Below are 19,132 nucleotides of genomic sequence, written 5' to 3' on the forward strand. Positions count from 1 at the left end.
CTTTCTCATAAGGCCAGGACTTTAGAGAACAGCCATAAGCATCTTCTTATGGCACCACATCGGGCTGCAAGAGGACCAGGAAACCATGCTGGGATGAAATCTCAGCAGATGAATTTTCGGATGAAATCTTTGAGCAGTGCCTCTCCTTGCTGGCTGAATACTTTGTTGGGTTTTTTTTTTTTTTTTTTCCTCTGCCACGTGAAGGTGAATTTGGCTTTGCCCCCATTTCACAAGTCAAATTTCAAGTCTCTTTAGCAGTTGTCAGAGCACGTAGGCTTCTGGTTTGCAGCCCAAATCCTGGCACGTGACAAAGCAAGGGGTTGAGCTGATGTTTCTCAACAAGTTAATAATGAAAAGCAGCACCTAAAGACTCGATTTAAGGAACGTCACTTCAGAAAGACACAGTACAAACCTCAAGACACCTTGCAGGGAGGAAGCCTGCTGTCCCTTATCAGCCTGCGAGGAATTTGGATTGTAACATCCGAGCGCAGGAAGCCGAGGGGAGGGATGATGTGCAGTTCCTGGGGTGTGTTCCTTGTGTTGGGGAGCGGTTATTGGGGATGGTGCAAGTTCAGGAGTGTCTGGTTAGGGTATTTTTGGTAATGGGTGCTACTTCCAAGTTGCTTTTCCTTGAAGGTAGAGGCAAATTCTCCATCTTCTTTGCATTCGTTAGGAAATCCCTCAGCAATCGAACGGAAGCGACTGCGGTGTTTTCATCTGCAAATACGCAGACTACATCTCGAGAGACAGACCGATGACCTTTACACAGGTGAGTGAAGGTTCTAAACAGCTCCAGCCTCTTCCATACAGAGCCAAGAGCCAGGGAAGTTACGCAGCGGCTGAGGTGTCTGCTCCCAGTGAGATCCCGCTTGGGGGAGATACCGCAGCCAGTGGGTTTGTGGGATCTGGCCTTTGGATCTTTGGGAGAAATGGGTCTCAGCCTCTGACCAATGAAGACACTGGTTCTTTTCCAAGGCAGTGCTCTTCTGTGAAAGTGCTTGTAAGCTGTTGTGTAGTCAAGGAGATCTGGTTTTGGTGGCATGTCACCCTCTTAGGAGCTGTGTGGGTGAAAGCCAGGCTGTACCCGAAGGGCAAGTGTTGACAGTTCTTAAAAGGAACTTCATAGTAAAGAATTAACTGGGTGTTTCTGCATATTTTGTGTCTCTTTCTGCCATGAGGTGTATTTAATGGATTTTCTTTTCTTTTCAGACCCACATGCCTTACTTCCGTAAGAAGATGGTGTGGGAAATCCTCCACCAAGAGCTGCTGTGAGACCCGCACTACAGGAGTAACCCTTCTTCTAGTTATTTTTCTCATACCTTATTGTTGTTGGACGTTTTTCTCTGTAGGTTAAGGAAAGAGTTTTTCCCTGTAGGTTAAGGAAAGAGTTTTTCTCTGTAGGTTAAGAAGTAGTGGTTAAGATTATTTGCCCCCCCAGCCCCCACCTGCCCCTATTTTGGAGACAGTAACTCTCTTTGAAATTAGCTAACACACCTTAAGTGCAAGCTGGAAAGGTTGGTGTCACCTGGCCAAGGGAAAGCTTAAGAAGAAATGCTGTGAACTTCCATCGCAGAGAGGGCTGCTCCCACCTCGCAGCGCACGTGGCCACCTTATGGACGAATGGGACTCATCTGGTGGTGGCAAGAGTTGCATGAGCTGAACTTCTCTCACAGCACACGTGGTCACGTTATGGACAAATGGGACTCATCTGGTGGTGGCAACAGTGGTGTGAGCTGAACTTCTCATCCCAACAACAAGGTGCTGAACTACTGTTTCCTCCAAGAGAGTTTTCTTCTGTTTCTGGAATAATCTACCATCTACTTGATGCCTACAAGTGGATTTGTGATGACCATCAGAAGAAAGCATTTACCGTCCTTTGATTTGGGAGAGAAACCCCTGTGGTTGGGGTTGGTTTGGTCTTTTTCTGTCTCCAGGGAGTTTTATAATGTGAAAAGAGAAGTATTTATTTATTTTTATTAAAATAAATATTTAAATTATTTGAAGAGCCTTACTGGAATGAAACTTGATCTGGTAATGAGAGTGATTTTTTATTTTTTTTGTTTGGTCATTGAAGAAAAGGTTGACATATCAATGTGGGTTTTAGCTCACTCACAGTCTCTGGAGGAAGACGACTCTGGCCAGGCTGGGTATCAGAGCATCAGAACCTCCAAGCGATTGTCCCAAAATCCTGAAGGGACAAGCCTTTCATTTTTTCCCCCCCTCTAGCTTACACTCCGGAGCTGGAGTGGGATTTCAGGTCTTTCCTTGACCATCGTAGAGGAAAAATTGCCCAAGAGGTGGTTTGGAAGCCCCGTGTTGGAACGCTTGTATAAATGACCGTGTGGTGTTGTCTCTGTAATGGCAGTTACCATCATGGGAGGTGATTCCTGCCCGCTGATGCGGTCTCTCCTCTCCTCAGCTTTGGGGGAAAGCTGGTGATTTTGGGGCCATGCCCTCTGTCGCCGTGGGTGGGATCAGCCTTCCCGGTGCTGCTCCTCGCCTGAAGGTCTGCTCTCCTGGGCCGGCTGACGCGGTGGTTTGGCTGTGGTGTGGGTCAGCAGCCACATCGCTCTCTGCTTTCAAACTGATGAGCTTAATCCGTCCCCAAATCAGAGGAGATTCTCCAAAGGAAGAACTATTGCAAAGGCAATGTGTCGTGGTTTGTCCCTCCAGGAGATACTTCATCTTCCCGGGCTCCCGGAGGACGTGGAAGATTTTAGCTGTTTATTACCGCTAGGACGCAGTAGCTGAATGCTCGAACTGTCCTTTCCCCTTCCCTTCGGTTCTCGCTGTCTGGGGGCTGCAGTTTTGAGGCTGACCCTGTGCTCTGCTGAGTACAAAAGCAGAATTTGGGTTTTTTTTGGGGGAAAAAACCCCAATGAACCAGAAAACAAGCCCTGCAGAGGGGGGAGTGGGGTAAGGACACTACCCAGGTCCTCCTGGGCCATCCCGTTAAGCAGAGGGGGCTCGGGGGTGTGATGGAAGGAGCAGGGTGATGCTGCTGTGAACACCTTACCTGGTGCCTTCTCTGTCCTCTCCGCGACCCGCAAAGGACTGGTGTGGAGTAAACCCCGTCGGGGGACACCTGCTGCTGGTCGCTTGGCAGCGCTTGTGGCTGCTGAAAGTCTCTGTGTCTGAGGGGGTGGGGAAATTGTACGCGTAGCAGCCCCCGTCCCCTCTGTCTACAGGGTCACCTCCTGGGCTCTGGCCCTTCAGCTGGGGCTCGTGTCCTTGTGCCCCCAGGAGGTTCTCTGAGACCAGCCCCTGGGGAGGAACAGCCTGTTCACACTGTGCTCTGCATGAGCAGTTGTGTGGGAGCTGGGCCTCGCTTCTCCTTAGGAAATGGCCTTTTGGAGGTGACGAGCTTGCTCTTTCCCGTGCTGATGGGCGAGCGCGTGTGCGGTGTGAGTAATGCCCTGGGGCCCTCGGCAGGGTTGTGGGGGGACACACATCATTGGGCTTCGCACACTTCTGACGCTGCCAAGAGTTGGGGGTGTTCATCCTGGAGAAGAGAAGTCTCCGGGGAGATCTTAGAGCCCCTTCCAGTCCCTAAAGGGGCTCCAGGAGAGCTGGGGAGGGGCTCTGGATCAGGGAGGGGAGCCATGGGATAAGAGGGAACGGTTTCAAACTGAAAGAGGGGAGATTTAGATCAGATACAAGGAAGCAATTCTTTGTGTGAGGGTGGTGAGACACAGGAAGAGGTTGCCCAGGGAGGTTGTGGATGCCCCATCCCTGGAGGTGTTCAAGGCCAGGTTGGACGGGGCTTGGAGTAACCTGGTCTGGTGGAAGTTGTCCCTGCCCGTGACAGCAGAGTTGGAATGGTAATTTTGCAATTCACTTCTGAGTATTTGCACATGCCAAACCCCCTGCAAGCGCTGTTAATGTGTAAGATTTGTCTGAGGTGACACGATTTTGTTGCAACTTTCCTCTGTAACTCTTTTCCAATGTCTTTTTTTGCCAGAAGGAAAGGGAAAGGGAAGAAGAAATAGAAGGGGAAGAGGGGTAGGGAAGTCCTGTAGACTAATAAAATGTGGTACAGTGCCAGCAAATAAGGGCAAATAAAAAAGTCTGAAAATCCCAGAGATCCCGTTCCAGAGTATATATCAAGGGAATGCCCATTAGCAACAGCATCCAGGCCCGGTAATAATCACAGCTTTGGGAGTCGGGGGGGGAATCAATATCAACTAAGTGGGCTTAGTATTCTCCTCTACCCATTACGCACAGCAGCATGTAAAACATCCTCTCCCGCAGAACGCCAGCTTTAATGGGGGAGGAAAACATCACTTTTAATTTGGCAGCAGCGCTGACATTCGCATGAAGAACTTGCAGAGTGTCCTTTTTCTCCGTGCCTTTTCATTCTTTGCTCACTTCCTACAGGGAAGGGACCTGCAATCTGAATCTCATCCTTTGGGAGCTGCTCATGAACCCGGTGTGCAACCCTGCACGGTAAAAACATTGCCAGGCTTTTGGCCACACAAGAACTAGCACTGCGCTCTCGTCAGAGATTGCTTGCTTAGCTTACAGCAGCCCACCCCTGCAACATCAAAGGTCTCGCAGCAAGAGCCAGACCCCAGAGATGCCACAGAAATCACCATCTCCACCCCTGGACCCAAGCAGATACAGGGCAAGTACCAACAGCAGGAATTCCTGATGACCATCACTCTGGCCATCCACCACCAGCCACCCCACGGAAAGGGCCAGCTGGCCACCTCACCCAGAGGCGTACAAACCAGGCAGACTCCTTTCAGGTGCATTTTCAGGCAGAGCAGACAGAGAGCACACAGCTCTCAAGCTAAAACACCACTCTGCAATCAAGAGAGAGCGCAAAAAGCTCCCAGAAATTGAGAGTTTCACTTCACAGCCTGGAAAACCAGACAGATAATGGTGCTGAGAGGGAGAGAGATTAGGACAGGGAGTTCCAAAGGGAGCACGGGGCAGCTTAACCTGCACAGGGACTGCCACTTCCCATCACACAAAGACCTTTGAAAAGCAGCATTTCCCTGGCACTTTCACCTTAAAAACGCTACATGCACATGAACACGTGCCTCCAGGAAGAGATTTCAGCCAAACATACATTTCCACCTCCCAGGTTTTCCCAGCAAGTTGAATGTTTCCACCATGTAAAGGATTGCAAAACAAGTTTTCCATAGAGCAGAGCAATCAAGAAACAAGAACTTCCTCCCACACCAATCACAAGCTTGTCGCCATCCTTAGTTGGTGAAACTGTGACCCAAGCACACTCGGACAAAGCACAAAAAACCCTTCCCGATTTCACAAGGGCAAGGAGGTAGAATCGCTGTCACCTCAAAGGTACTCAAGGGCAATTTGCATCCATGCATGGTTACACATACATATCTGTAACATATGGTTACACATACATTAGCCATCTTTTTTCTCTTGGATTTCAAGGAAAAAGTAAAATGGGATGGAAGCTGGCTTGCTTTCTAACATCTAGAGGGATGGACGGAATGGAGCCCAGGGAGACAGGCAGTCGGGGCAGAGCAGCCTGCGCAGGGAATCCTCCCAGTTTCACTTGGGCACAGCAAGCCTCTTGGAAAAACACACAGACACCTGCCCCTTTGACAAGCCTCACTTTGCCCTAAGACACTGCACACAAACAAGAAACTGCACTCTTCAAACTGCTCCAACAACCAGTCCCAAAACTCCTCGTCCCTCCTCACATAAAATCAGAGAATCATTTAGCTTGGAAAAGACCCTTGGGATCATCAAGTCCAACCATCAACTCCACTCTACAAAGTTCTCCCTTACACCATATCCCTTAACACCACATCTAAATGAGTCTGAAACACATTCAGGGATGGTGACTCCACCACCTCCCTCGGCACCCTATTCCAGTGTCTGACCACTCTTTCTCTGAACAATTTTTTCCTAATGTCCAGCCTAAACCTACCCTGCTGCAGCTTGAACCCATTCCCTGCCTTCCTTCCCTGCCCCACCAATTTGACTTTTTCTCTTGGAGAGGCAACAAGAACCCTTACAGATGCTTTGACACAAATGCAGAAATGGCAACAGCTGACAGAAAAGTGCAAAACACGTGCTAAGGCAACCAAGAAAGCTTGGAAACAAAGCCAAGGCTCCCAAGGGTTATGTTCTGGGCTCATCCCAAGCAAGCGCAGCTGGCAACTTGGAAACCTGCCATCCTCATGCCCACGATTGCCTGACGGAAGGCTCCAAAACCAAAGTGCGCAGGCAACTCGTACCGAAACCCAGCAAAAGGATCGAGAGCGGCTGCCTAGCAAAGGCAAGTTTCTGGGGCGGAAGAAAATACAGGAGGCAGAATGCAACACAAACCCCAACAAGAGCTGCAGGGCATCTCCACAGTTGAAAGGCATCTCTTGACAGAAGGCAGCTGTCAACAGCTGTCTCTTCCCTCTCCTTCCTGCCAAGAGGAGGAAAGGAAAGAGAGGAAGGAAGGAAGGAGGAGGGAGAGAAGGAAGGGAAGAAGAGGAAGGAAATCAGGCTCACCCATTGCAAAGCTATAGCCACCCATGCTGAAGGGAGCACTGTATGAGACGGACTGCAAATTCCCCGACGAGGGGCAGAAGGCCCTCCAAGCCTTCAATGGAAGGCCTCAAACACCCACAAGGAAAGAAATAACGCAGGCCTGGCCTTCAAAGAACTCAGAAGGCTAACGCTTCTGGCCCCTGAAAGCGTGGCAGACCTGTCTTGTGAAGACAGGATGGTTCTGCCACTCGTGTGGTGAGCTTGCTAGTTCTCAAGGCCATTGTGTCCGAGAAGTGACCTTGGCTTCATTAGCCGCCAAATGCATAGGAAAGCGCACACCCCCGCACATGCTGATGAAGATTAGAGAGATCATGCTCAACATGTAGGACTATGGCACTCCTCTCTCCACCCAAATCATGCTACACATCACCTGGGAGAAGGGAGAAACCTGACACAAGGCTGTCCTTGGCAAGGGGGATGGACCATGCTAATGCAGCAGACATCAAAGGGGAAAATAAGAGCCCCTAGCGGGGATCAAAGGAGAAACAAAAGAAGATACTGCCCGGCAAGATTCTTCCCAAGAAAGAACACCATACCTGGGAAGATTTTTCCAAGAAAGAAGAAGATTATGCCTGGGAAGATTCCCTGAAAAAGACGCTGCAACCAGCACCGGCCATCTCTTCACCTCTGGCTTTTGCTCTGGCTTTGCAAGTGGTTTTGGAGCTGAAAAATCTCTGGCATTTCAGGCTCATCATGATTTGACTCATTGGGAAGCAAGGAGAAGGGGAAGGAGGGAAGGGGAAGGAGGGAAGGGGAAGGAGGGAAGGGGAAGGAGGGAAGGGGAAGGAGGGAAGGGGAAGGAGGGAAGGGGAAGGAGGGAAGGGAGGGCCAGGGAAAACCTGTTGTAGTTGTTTTGTCAGCATGAGTAGCAAGAAAGACATGCAGAGCAACAAACAGAGCAAGCCTCTCGCTTTGTTCATCAACAAACTCAATCCTTAGGCACAGTCAGAAATGTTTAGCATCTATAGATCATGGGCCTGGGCTCAGAAGTGTAATAAATAGCCAGATCCCTTAAACAGAAATGGCACTTATTTTATGATAGGGACAAAGTCAATAAAGCAAAAGCACAGGGCTGGGTGCATGACTCAAGTCTCTCAAGGCATGAGAGCCATACCTGAGGCTTCTCTCCTGCCAGCTGCACAGCGGCAGTTCCCTCAGCCTGCCCTTGTGTGCCCTGTGCCGCAGCCCCTCACCAGAAGGGGACACAGGAGTCTGCATGCAGCCTCCAAAGTGCCTAAGAAGAGAGGAGAGCATTTTTTTTCACTTTTTAAGTCCCCACATTACCACTAGAGTTATTTCCTCAATTTGTGTCCATGTGGAGGAGAAATGTTCATTTTGTGAAAAATAGTGAAGGTATTGTTGGCTTTCGCCATAATAACGAGGCTATAAATCTTTGACTTATAAGGATAAGTAACCTTTAGTAAATTAGTAAACATGAGAAACCTCAAAGATAACAACTAACAGCAGCTATGAAGAAAAACATCATGAAGAAAAACATCCAAGAGAAACAAAAGAGAACTTCTCCAAAAGACCCCACAAATGATTAACAGAAGGAAACAGATGCATGGGAGAAGGGAGTTGATGATAATCGATCCTACCAGAAGGAAACACATGCATGGGAAAAGGGAACTGAAGATCATCTATCCTCAGAAACAACTGCCAGAAGGAAATGCACAAATAGAAGAGAAAAAGGACAAATAACAATCAATCATCATAAACAATTACTCTGCCTAAAAGAGTGAATACGTATGCAATATTCAATGTATATAAGACGTGGGTGAAGTATTAGCTGGTGTGCCTCTGACTTGAGTCATGCACCCAGCGCTGTGCTTTTGCTTTATTGACTTTGTCCCTATCATAAAATAAGTGCCATTTCTGTTTAAGAGATCTGGCTGTTTATTACACTTTCCTTCCCCAATACCACCTTGGAAATCACCCTGCTTAACTCCCACACCCAATTCACTACTGCTACTCTGGGTATTCACAGCAGCAAAGGAGAGCTTGATTTCCCACAGCTTCCACCCCTACTCTCTTTGGCACGACACAAGCCTTGGGCTCATCTATTCTACCTGCTTCCTGAGTCTTCCTCATCACAGAAGAAGTATGAGAGCTTTCAAATGCGAGTCTTCTTTGCCAATGTGCACAGAAGCAGCATCACATCTCTGGTTCGTGAGAAAAAAGCTTCGTCTTAATGACAGGAATAAAAGATGCAAGTGGAGCTTTGCTGTGAAAACTGGTTCTACAGAAAAGAATACCTCTGTGAGCTCCTGAGCCCCTCTGCCTTTAAGGTCTTCAAGCCCACAGCCAGCAGGGAGAGGGCCATGCTGTCAACTCTCTTTTCACACCTTGCCTTGCTCCCACCTGGAGCCATGGAGTGGACTGGCAGGTAGCCAGCACAGGCTCCTGGAGACCAGGGCTTGCAGCAAACCAGGGAACACACTCAGCTCACGCTCTTGGGCCACCTCAGGGACTTCATAGCAAGTTTGCTCCGTGCATAAGTAAAAACATCAGGGCTTTTGGGTCGGGTTTGCTTTTGGGGGGTTATTTTGGGGTGAGTTGCTTTTTTCTTTTATTTGCTACATCACCTCTCTCCCTCTTAGAGCAAAACAAGCCACACTGTTCCATCGCTTAGTCCTGTATTTTCATATGCTTCCAGTTCTCTCTTTTTTAACACTCTCCCAGCTTTATTGTGCTCAGAGACACAATACGAAACCCCATTCGGCACCGTGGCCATAGGGGCTAGAATGAAACAGCACTCATTCATTCACAGCTGAGGCAGTTGCAGATAAATTGCTAACAGGCTGAGGAGCAGCAAGGTGCAAAAAGGCAGTTCTGAACACACACAGGCAGGAGGGCTGCTGCACTTGGGCAGCTCTTTCCATCCAGTCACTTGTCAGAGCAGAACCGCCCCAAGGGAAAACTGCCCTGCTTCAGCGATTTGCGGAGAAAAAGGGGATCCATTTGCTCACCATTAGAATGTCATTCCCAGTACTCAACATTGCAGGACTCCTACTAACTACAGCCTTCAGTGCATTTTCATTAACTAACGGCCCAAAACAGGGCAGCAGGGATCAGTTGAGCTTCTCACAGGAGGTCTGGAGTATGCATCTGTATGAGTTGCAAATTTGACCTAACTCCTCTTTACTTCAGACACCATCAGCAGCAACTGACACAATTTCTATCAGAATCGGGCAGTCTGGATCAGGTCTTAAGACATACAGGGCCTGACTCCTTCCAAATATGTCATTAGGAAACGCTCCAACTCAGAACTTCAATCACAATTGGGCAGTGGGAAGGGCTCTGGAAGAGCCCATAAAGATCTTTTCAGGACCTGTCCAACTAAGGCTCTGAAAGCCTTGACTTAAGGGACTTAACTTTCCAAACTATTAGCACCTACTGCAAAGTTTTAAATTCCCTGAGAACAGCTGAATCCTCAGGGCCTGCACAACTTGCTTAGAAAGCCAAAGTTTATCTTCTCATTTCCAAGGCAATTCATCAGTCTTTTTTCCCAACTTCTTATGCAACCAATCAAAGCAGCTCTTCTGGTAAAGCCTGTTCTCAAATACTCTTTTAGACTCAGGAAAAAGCAGATTGACTGCCTACCACCTCATTTCTGAGAAATACTTGGTGGCAGTATAGCCATACTGCAAGCAGCTCCTAACTTTATTCTGGTCTAGGGCTCCTAAAACTCAGGAACCTATTCAGAAAGTGAACTGATGGCAATTTGACACACTCTCAGCAAAACTAAGCCATCAGACTAAGTTTCAATGAAATCCAGCCCAAAGTGTAATTCCTGTGTTTAACAGTTAAAATCATTGATTTTCATGGCAATATACACGACTAGAAATTGCAAACAAGCTCATTGGATGCAATTGGACATTCCCTACAATACAAGCAAACAAGCCTTTCCCTCTAACAACTCTATTTAAGATATAATGCATGCTTGATCCCCGGGGAGAGAACACAAATTTCTGCTTCCTACTGGAGTTAGTCTTTCTTATAAGGTCATTCTATTGCTACATATTACTCGGGACCTAAAGCAGTAATTCACCGACTTCTCTTCAAAGAACAGGCCTTGGAGAAAAAGGCCATTTTAGATGATGCGGGCACGTATGCTTAACCGCAGAGCCAGACACCCTGCAAAGGGGGCAGACGCCAGCGAGGTTCCGCAGTGGTACAGACTCCAAGTGATGGGAACACAGGGGCTGCCGCCCTTCCCACTCTGTTGCTCTCCACAAGGAAATGTCTCCATGTGAAAAATAGTGAAGGTATTGTTGGCTTTCGCCACAATAACAAGGCTATAAATCTTTGACTTATAAGGATAACTAACCTTTAGTAAATTAGGAAACATGAGAAACCTCAAAGATAACAACTAACAGCAGCTATGAAGAAAAACATCATGAAGAAAAACATCCGAGAGAAACAAAAGAGAACTTCTCCAAAAGACTCCACAAGTGATTAACAGAAGGAAACAGATGCATAGGAGAAGGGAGCTGATCCTACCAGAAGGAAACAGACGCATGGGAAAAGGGAACTGAAGATTCAGAAGGAAACACACAAATAGAAGGGAAAAAGGACTAATAATAATCAATCATTATCAACAATTACTCTGTCTAAAAGAGTGAATACGTATGCAATATTCAATGTCTATAAGACATGGTTGAAGTGTTAGCTGGTGTGCCTCTGACTTGAGTCATGCACCCAGCGCTGTGCTTTTGCTTTATTGACTTTGTCCCTATCATAAAATAAGTGCCATTTCTGTTTAAGGGATCTGGCTATTTATTACACTCCATAAATTGCCACAATTCCTCAAGTTTCACACAATGGCCACGGGCATTCAGTCCCCTCTCTCACAGCCCACCTGGTCTCGTCACCACCAGCGGATGCCGCAAAATGCTTTCGGGATCCAAATGCCTTCTCAGCCTTCCACCTTAGACCAGCACCCAGAAACAAACCACAGGCGGACTCCAGTAGGGACTTTGGCAACTTTATCATTCATACAATGGTGCAAGGCAGCAGAAAAGAAAGATCATTTGATAAATATAGAAAAAAATCACCTGATAATCAATCAATAAATAATAAAATAAAGATAGAACAAATAATGTTCAAGTTAGCTGGCCTAACTCTGAAGTTCGCCCTGCGCTCAGCAGGAGGAGGGATGAACAGAGCTCTCTGCCAGCCTGAATTATTCCTTTTTGATCAGAACTCTGCAGGAACTGAGCGCTTCTTGAGGGTAGCCTGTTGGTGTCCAATACAGAATCACACCTCCAGTATCAACTCTCTGCTACAGCTAATAACAAAATCTCACCAAGTATTTAGTCGTGTCAGTTTTTATTGGCATAGAACAAGCTTTGCAGAACCATGCCAGTTTTGTCCCTGGGAAATGACCTCTTGTCTCATGTTTCCAGAAGTCTTAAGGTGTGTATGTGTGTGCGTGGGTGTCTGCACCCATGTGCACATGCTGACATTCCACGGACCCCACGTGATCCCTCCCGGGAAGATTTCAATAGCTGAATGCTCCCGAATCAAAGCGTACTGAAGCTAAATCAAAAAGACCATTAAACCAAATCACTGTCATAACTACAACTCAATCTAACAACTCAATCTTAAAACGTGAAGGAAAATAAAAAGATTGGTAAATCAAGAGCAGAAAAAAATGTAAATAATACTGCCTTACTGGTAGTATTGTTGTTTCAAGGGAAACAGGGATTATCAACAGCATCCATGTCCAGTAATAATCATAGCTTTGGGAGTGTGGGGGGAAATCAATATCGTCTGATGGGCTTAGTATTCTGCTATTCACATCACGCACAGCAGCACATAAAACATCCTGTCCCGCAGAGTGCCAGTTTTCATGGGGGAGGAAAACAACACTTTGCCTTGTGCAGCAGAGCTGACATTAGCATTGACAAATTTCAGAGAGTCCTTTTTCCCCGTGCGTTTTCATTCCTTGCTCACTCCCTACAGTGTTACGACTGCAACTTTACCCACTTGGTATTTGACAGAAATACCAGTTGCTCTCACTGAATCACAGAGCACGCTTTCATCGCTACGCAACAGAACTCCTCAGCCTGCAACTAACTGAGAACCACCCGTTTGAAAAACCCTGCGACTTCAGTAAGGTTTCATGTGCACATCCAACAGCAGAACCACGGCCTGCGTGAAAAACTCCTGTGAGTTTCTCTTCAGGGTCCTGTCTGCTATGTGTAAAGCATCCATCTGTAGCTATAGGGATCATCAAATACCAAAACTCAAACTCAATATTCTGAGCTGAGCAACACTGCGCTGCAAGTAGTTTAAGAGAAAGTTAACATATTTGTAATTTTGACTTCAGGTCTATTTCCAAAGCGGTTTAATAACTTGCTCTACTTGAGCTACCAATAAAAAGAAAAACCAAAACAAAACCTGGCAATTTTCTGTCTGTACTTAGCTATGTGGTGGCACTCAAGCAAGAAGGCTTAGCTTTCAGTTGACATGATTCTAACCCAATCACACTAGCCTTCATGAAGCGCAAAACAAAAGGGGCAAAAGGGTAACGCGTAAAGAGGAAAACAATAGTACAAACTTTGGGGACTAGATCCATTACCACAGCTCAAGAATGCCAGACCCAGAAAGGAAAAGAAAAAAAGAAGGTGAAAAAGTGACTCCATAAAAAGCAATCGGCATGCCACGGGGGGGAACTGCAAGGACTTCAGCTACCCCTGTATGCCGGGAAGAAACGGGTAAAATTCGATTTTTAGAAAGCTTTCACTCCTAACAAGCATTCGTTGTCAAAACTAAAAGAGACATGCCCTGTGAAGACAGGATAGTTCTGCCACTCGTGTGGTGAGCTTGCTAGTTCTCAAGGCCATTGTGTCCGAGAAGTGACCTTGGCTTCATTAGCCGCCAAATGCATAGGAAAGCGCACACCCCCGCATATGCTGATGAAGATTAGAGACATCATGCTCAACATGTAGGACTATGGCACTCCTTTCTCCACCCAAATCATGCTACACATCACCTGGGAGAAGGGAGAAACCTGACACAAGGCTGTCCTTGGCAAGAGGGGTGGACCATGCTAATGCAGCAGACATCAAAGGGGAAAATAAGTGCCCCTAGCGGGGATCAAAGGAGAAACAAAAGAAGATACAGCCTGGCAAGATTCTTCCCAAGAAAGAAGATTATGCCTGGGAAGATTCCCTGAAAAAGACACTGCAACCAGCACCGGCCATCTCTTCATCTCTGGCTTTTGCTCTGGCTTTGCCTTTCTCTATCCCCCACTTTCTCTTTGCTCTTAGAGTTCTTGAGTAACCACCTTAAGGACCACCTTCAGTAACGCTTGCCATAAGTTCTCCTATGCCTGGTGCTAAGGAACACAATGCATACCTCACCATTTGCCAGCATTTCTCATATACCTAACCAATTCTCTGGACTTGTTAAGACCTATATTAATCATTTGGGGCAGCTAATAAATGGCTCTAGATGGACCTTGAGATTTACCTCACCTTAGTCTGCACTGTTGGCAATTTACAAACCTGAAGTCACTTACCCCACCTCTTTCCTGGGAGTGGCACGTGACAAGCACTCCAGCATTTGGGAAATCCTTCCTTTCTGCTCCTTGGCTCTCTCATCATCCTCACAGCTTGTCCCTTCAGCAGCAGCCTTGCTCTCCCTGCTGGAAGCAGGGCACTCCACATCACTCTTAGCTGCACTCCATTTGATGGGCTTCCACTGCCAGGCAGGACCAACGGAGATTGGGAGGCAGTTCTGGGGGCTGCACTTCACTGCCACGGAGAGCAAGCCATGGATGTCATTTCTAGACCAGCTGGGCAGCACTGACAAGGCAGACCATCCCAGAAGCAAGTGAGCAGCACTCCACGAAAATATTGCCAGGCTTTTGGCCACACAAGAACTAGCACTGTGCTCTTGTCAGAGATTGCTTGCTTAGCTTACAGCAGCCCACCCCTGCAACATCAAAGGTCTCGCAGCAAGAGCCAGACCCCAGAGATGCCACAGAAATCACCATCTCCACCCCTGGACCCAAGCAGATACAGGGCAAGTACCAACAGCAGGAATTCCTGATGACCATCACTCTGGCCATCCACCACCAGCCACCCCACGGAAAGGGCCAGCTGGCCACCTCACCCAGAGGCGTACAAACCAGGCAGACTCCTTTCAGGTGCATTTTCAGGCAGAGCAGACAGAGAGCACAGAGCTCTCAAGCTAAAACACCACACTGCAATCAAGAGAGAGCGCAAAAAGCTCCCAGAAATTGAGAGTTTCATTTCACAGCCTGAAAAAACCAGACAGACTTTAGGGACAAAGACAAGGAGATGCTATAATCCACAGCAGGAGTGGTGCTTAGCCATTCCCCCCGCACCCTTTGCGCCAGGGATGTTGCTCTTGTGCAGGCAGAGAAACCTTCTCCCCTCCCCAAAAGCAGACTCACCCCACACACAGACACCTCTCCCAGACCTCCTTTCAAAGAAGGCTACCAGTGACGCACCTGCACAATTAGCCAGAGATGTCTCAGCACCTTACCAGTACAGTCTGCTCGCAGTCAGAAGGACAGGTCGGGTTAGAAGCAACTAAGTGCAGAATCCAAGTCAGTCTCCAGGAAAATGCGCCATACATGGGCTTGTGGGCTGTCCGCTGAGGTCTTCTGATGAGACCTGCCTCTTTTGGAGCTTGCAAAGGTGCCGGTGCCCTCTGATGAACGACAAACTCCCACAAGGCTGAAAATCAAGACACAAGAACAAAACAGTTCATTGCCACAAGGTACACGCTTCCCTGGTCAAAAGGCAGTACACAAAAGGGCAACTGCATTTCTGTGGCCAGCCTGGACCCAGTCACCACACTGCTCCTCTTGCTCTGGTTCCCTTCTAGATGACTTTCAAAAAACACTCCTCTCTATTCCACTCCTCATGGACAACCTTTCAAGAGAGAGGAACAGGAAAGCCACAGCAGCATTTTCTTACGGCACAAGAGCACAGGAACTCCTCTGCAACTACTGTCTGAAGAAACAGAAGCAGCTGCAATTCTAAACTTCAGCCCTCGGAGACAAAATCTGCTCTCCTGGGTTTGTGAGCACGAGTAGCAAGAAAGACATGCAGAGCAACAATCACAGCAAGCCTCTCGCTTTGTTCATCGACAAACTCAATCCTTAGGCACAGTCAGAAATGATCAGCCTCTTCGGATCATGTGCCTGGCCTCAAAAAGGAAACGTTTCTCCTCCAGACGCACACAAACTGAGCAAATAGAACCATCGGTAATGGTGCTGAGAGGGAGAGAGATTAGGACAGGGAGTTCCAAAGGGAGCACGGGGCAGCTTAACCTGCACAGGGACTGCCACTTCCCATCACACAAAGACCTTTGAAAAGCAGCATTTCCCTGGCACTTTCACCTTAAAAACGCTACATGCACATGAACACGAGCCTCCAGGAAGAAGAGATTTCAGCCAAACATACATTTCCACCTCCCAGGTTTTCCCAGCAAGTTGAATGTTTCCACCATGTGAAGGATTGCAAAACAAGTTTTCCATAGAGCAGAGCAATCAAGAAACAAGAACTTCCTCCCACACCAATCACAAGCTTGTCGCCATCCTTAGTTGGTGAAACTGGGACCCAAGCACACTCAGACAAAGCACAAAAAACTTTCCTCATTTCACAAGGGCAAGGAAGTAGAATCGCTGTCACCTCAAAGGTACTCAAGGGCAATTTGTATCCGTGGACTGTTACACATACATATCTGTAACATATGGTTACACATACATTAGCCATCTTTTTTCTCTTGGATTTCAAGGAAAAAGTAAAATGGGATGGAAGCTGGCTTGCTTTCTAACATCTAGAGGGATGGACGGAATGGAGCCCAGGGAGACAGGCAGTCGGGGCAGAGCAGCCTGCGCAGGGAATCCTCCCAGTTTCACTTGGGCACAGCAAGGCTCTTGGAAAAACACACAGACACCTGCCCCTTTGACAAGCCTCACTTTGCCCTAAGACACTGCACACAAACAACAAACTGCACTCTCCAAACTGCTCCAACAACCAGTCCCAAAACTCCTCGTCCCTCCTCACATCCTTCCCTGCCCCAGCAGGGCATAAAACCCAATTAAAAGCCCAGGAAAGAAAAAAAAAAAAAAAAACAAAACACAACAAGAGAAAAAAATTTAAAAAACAATTTTAAAATGATTTCTGCTCTCTTGAGTTTAGATCTAGCCAAAGTTAGTCTGCAGGAAGCCCTGCAAATTGCTAACTTATGTTTCTACATAGAACACGTACAATTGCAGCAGAAAGAATTCAATGGACTTGTGGATGCCTGCTGTGCCATACACTAATCGAAGAATGTCTCAGGGAGTACATTTGTCGTCCTTGCTCTCATAAGATCACCCACGGAATTCCCAATTCAGAGCACATCCTAACACTAACTCAAGAAGTGACAACATTTTTCTGTAAGCCTATTTCCCTAGGCTCCAATTCACATCTCACTCACAACAGTGGACTTTAGGAAGACCTTCGCAGATGTCAATGAAGTACATAAAACTACTTGGAGAAAACAAACAGACAATTAGCATCTGAGAAAGATGTACAAAGGGCTATTTGCTCCTGTTTCTAATGAGAGAAGGAACAGAAAGGAAACTTCTCAGAACAAGCCACAGAAACATGCCCAGAAATATTGCTGTCAACAGAACAAGACAGGAGCAGACTTTGACAGACCTTCTCCAACAGCAACAGAATATGTTTATCTATCTAAGAATTGCTTGCTCAAGGGAAAATAATCCGTGCTAACAAAAGCAGGCAAAAGCACAGAGCTGGGGCACTTTTTTCATTTTTATGTGCTCAAGAGATGTCTACCTGAGAACGGGCTTTGTTTCCTCAGTCATTTGTCTTTGCCTTGACGTGAAAGCTACAAGTTCTTTGACAAATGGACCCAAACACCCTCCCATCCTCCACCCCCAGAGGAGCTACCTCTCAAGTACCATTTCCCCCTCGCATTAAGGGCTGTTTGGGAATAACTTACCGGCACAAGGCGAGCTGGCGCCGGGCAATGCCTGCAGCAATCCAAACCGTGCCGCCTGCAGCAAGGGAGGAGAAAGGAGCGGGGGAGAAGGCAAAACCCCGGCAAAGCAGAGGCTGTCACCCACCGCAGCAGCAGGCCCAGCGGAGCCGCGCTGCCTCCGGAGAAAAGCCGCTCCCGCCCCGGCCCCGACGCTCCCGCACCAGCTGCCCCAGAGGACGCCGCTGCCGCCGGCTCCGGGCCGGGCCGGGCCGGGCCGGGCGGGGGGTGCCCGGGGGCCGCGTTCCCCCTTCGGCCCCGCAGCCCATGGCCGCCGCCTTCCCCCGCCTCTGCCCGTGGCCGCCGGCTGCCTGAGGGGGTGTCCGCTCCCCCGGCACCCTCGGGCGGTCCGTGCCTGCCGAGGGCCCGGCCGGCTGTGCTCCCCCGAGGGGCGGCCGAGAGCCGGGGGGGGCCGGCGCTCCCCGGCGGTGGCTGACAGGGGCGGGAAGCCGCCGACGAGCTGCCCCTGAGCAGCGCCGGCCCCCGGCAGCGGCCGCTGGCGCGGCAAGGGCAGCGGGGGCTGCAGCCCCGACGGCCGCCCCAGCCGGCTGGTGGCCCCGCAAGCCCGCCCGGCAGCCCGAGGCCTGCGGAGAAGGAGGAGGGCTCGCTGGGCAGCGCTCTGGGCCTGGCGGAGAGCAAGCGAGGGCCGGGCTCGGCAGCGGCCTGCCCGGGGGCCGCCGCCCTCACAGGCCTTCGGGCGGGGAAGGTGCTGCCCGGGCGGGGGCTGCACAGGCCGCGCCGCCCCTCCCGAGCCTCCGCCTGTGGCCGCAGACAGGCCTCTGCTTTGTTCAGAACAGTATGCTCACTAAAATGTTGCTTGTTTCTTACCCACCTTCTGACTGTGTGAGAAAATAGCTCATTCCTGACCTTCTGACTGTGTGAGAAAACAGTTGCTCGCTGAGCTGATGTTACAGACAGTGATAATGAGGAGACAAACAGAAGTAGCTCGTCACCCAGGATGGGATAACAAGAAGTCGTTAATCACTTCAAGGCTCTTTTATGCATCACGTATGTACTCCTGTACCCGTTAGGACAGAGCCGTGGCTACTTCAAGGAACATCCTTAGCATCCTCAAGAAGTTGGCAAACTTACAGTAGACGTTTACTGTCCTGAGACGACTCAATACCTCAAAAGGATAATGTGAGGAAGGGTCTCCTTACCCAAACGACCACCGAGAAGCTCACGCTTGCGCAGAAGTGTTTAGCTGAAGCAGCACAGTTTAACACACATGTGGAAAAAGATGGCTATGTAAGCCTAGGTGGCTTATGTATTAGGCAGGCGGAATTATGAGACTATTTTGTGTATAAATAATGGGTGAATATCCCCGGTAAGGTGTGCTAGATTTGTGGGTTTTCCCCCTGGCACCCGACGTCGAATAAAGCACTATCTCCTCTCTAAACTACTTTTGGTTTCGAGAGCTTTTATTTCAGGTAACAATTCCCTGACTGCGCTTCACCCCCCTCCATCTCCCAGGACTGATGCAAAGCCATTGTGCCTTGGGCTGTAGTTGCGTGAGGCAAAGGTCAGGGAGAAGCCGTGGGATTTCGGGGAAAAGTGAGAGGCTGGCACATCACTG

At 48.6% G+C, this 19,132-nt stretch overlaps 1 protein-coding gene across 1 annotated transcript in view; it reads right to left on the minus strand.

Annotated features, from left to right (window-relative positions):
• The window catches only part of LOC128906012 (tektin-3-like), a 64,137-nt gene extending 50,008 nt beyond the window's left edge, over positions 1 to 14,129 (minus strand). Inside the window, exon 1 of the mRNA XM_054192795.1 lies at positions 14,054 to 14,129. The gene's annotated coding sequence lies outside the window, so the exon portion shown is untranslated. The remainder of the gene's footprint in view (positions 1 to 14,053) is intronic.
• Positions 14,130 to 19,132: the final 5,003 nt, after the last annotated feature.

This window comes from Rissa tridactyla, chromosome 2 (genome assembly GCF_028500815.1).
Source record: "Rissa tridactyla isolate bRisTri1 chromosome 2, bRisTri1.patW.cur.20221130, whole genome shotgun sequence".
NCBI lineage: Eukaryota > Metazoa > Chordata > Aves > Charadriiformes > Laridae > Rissa > Rissa tridactyla.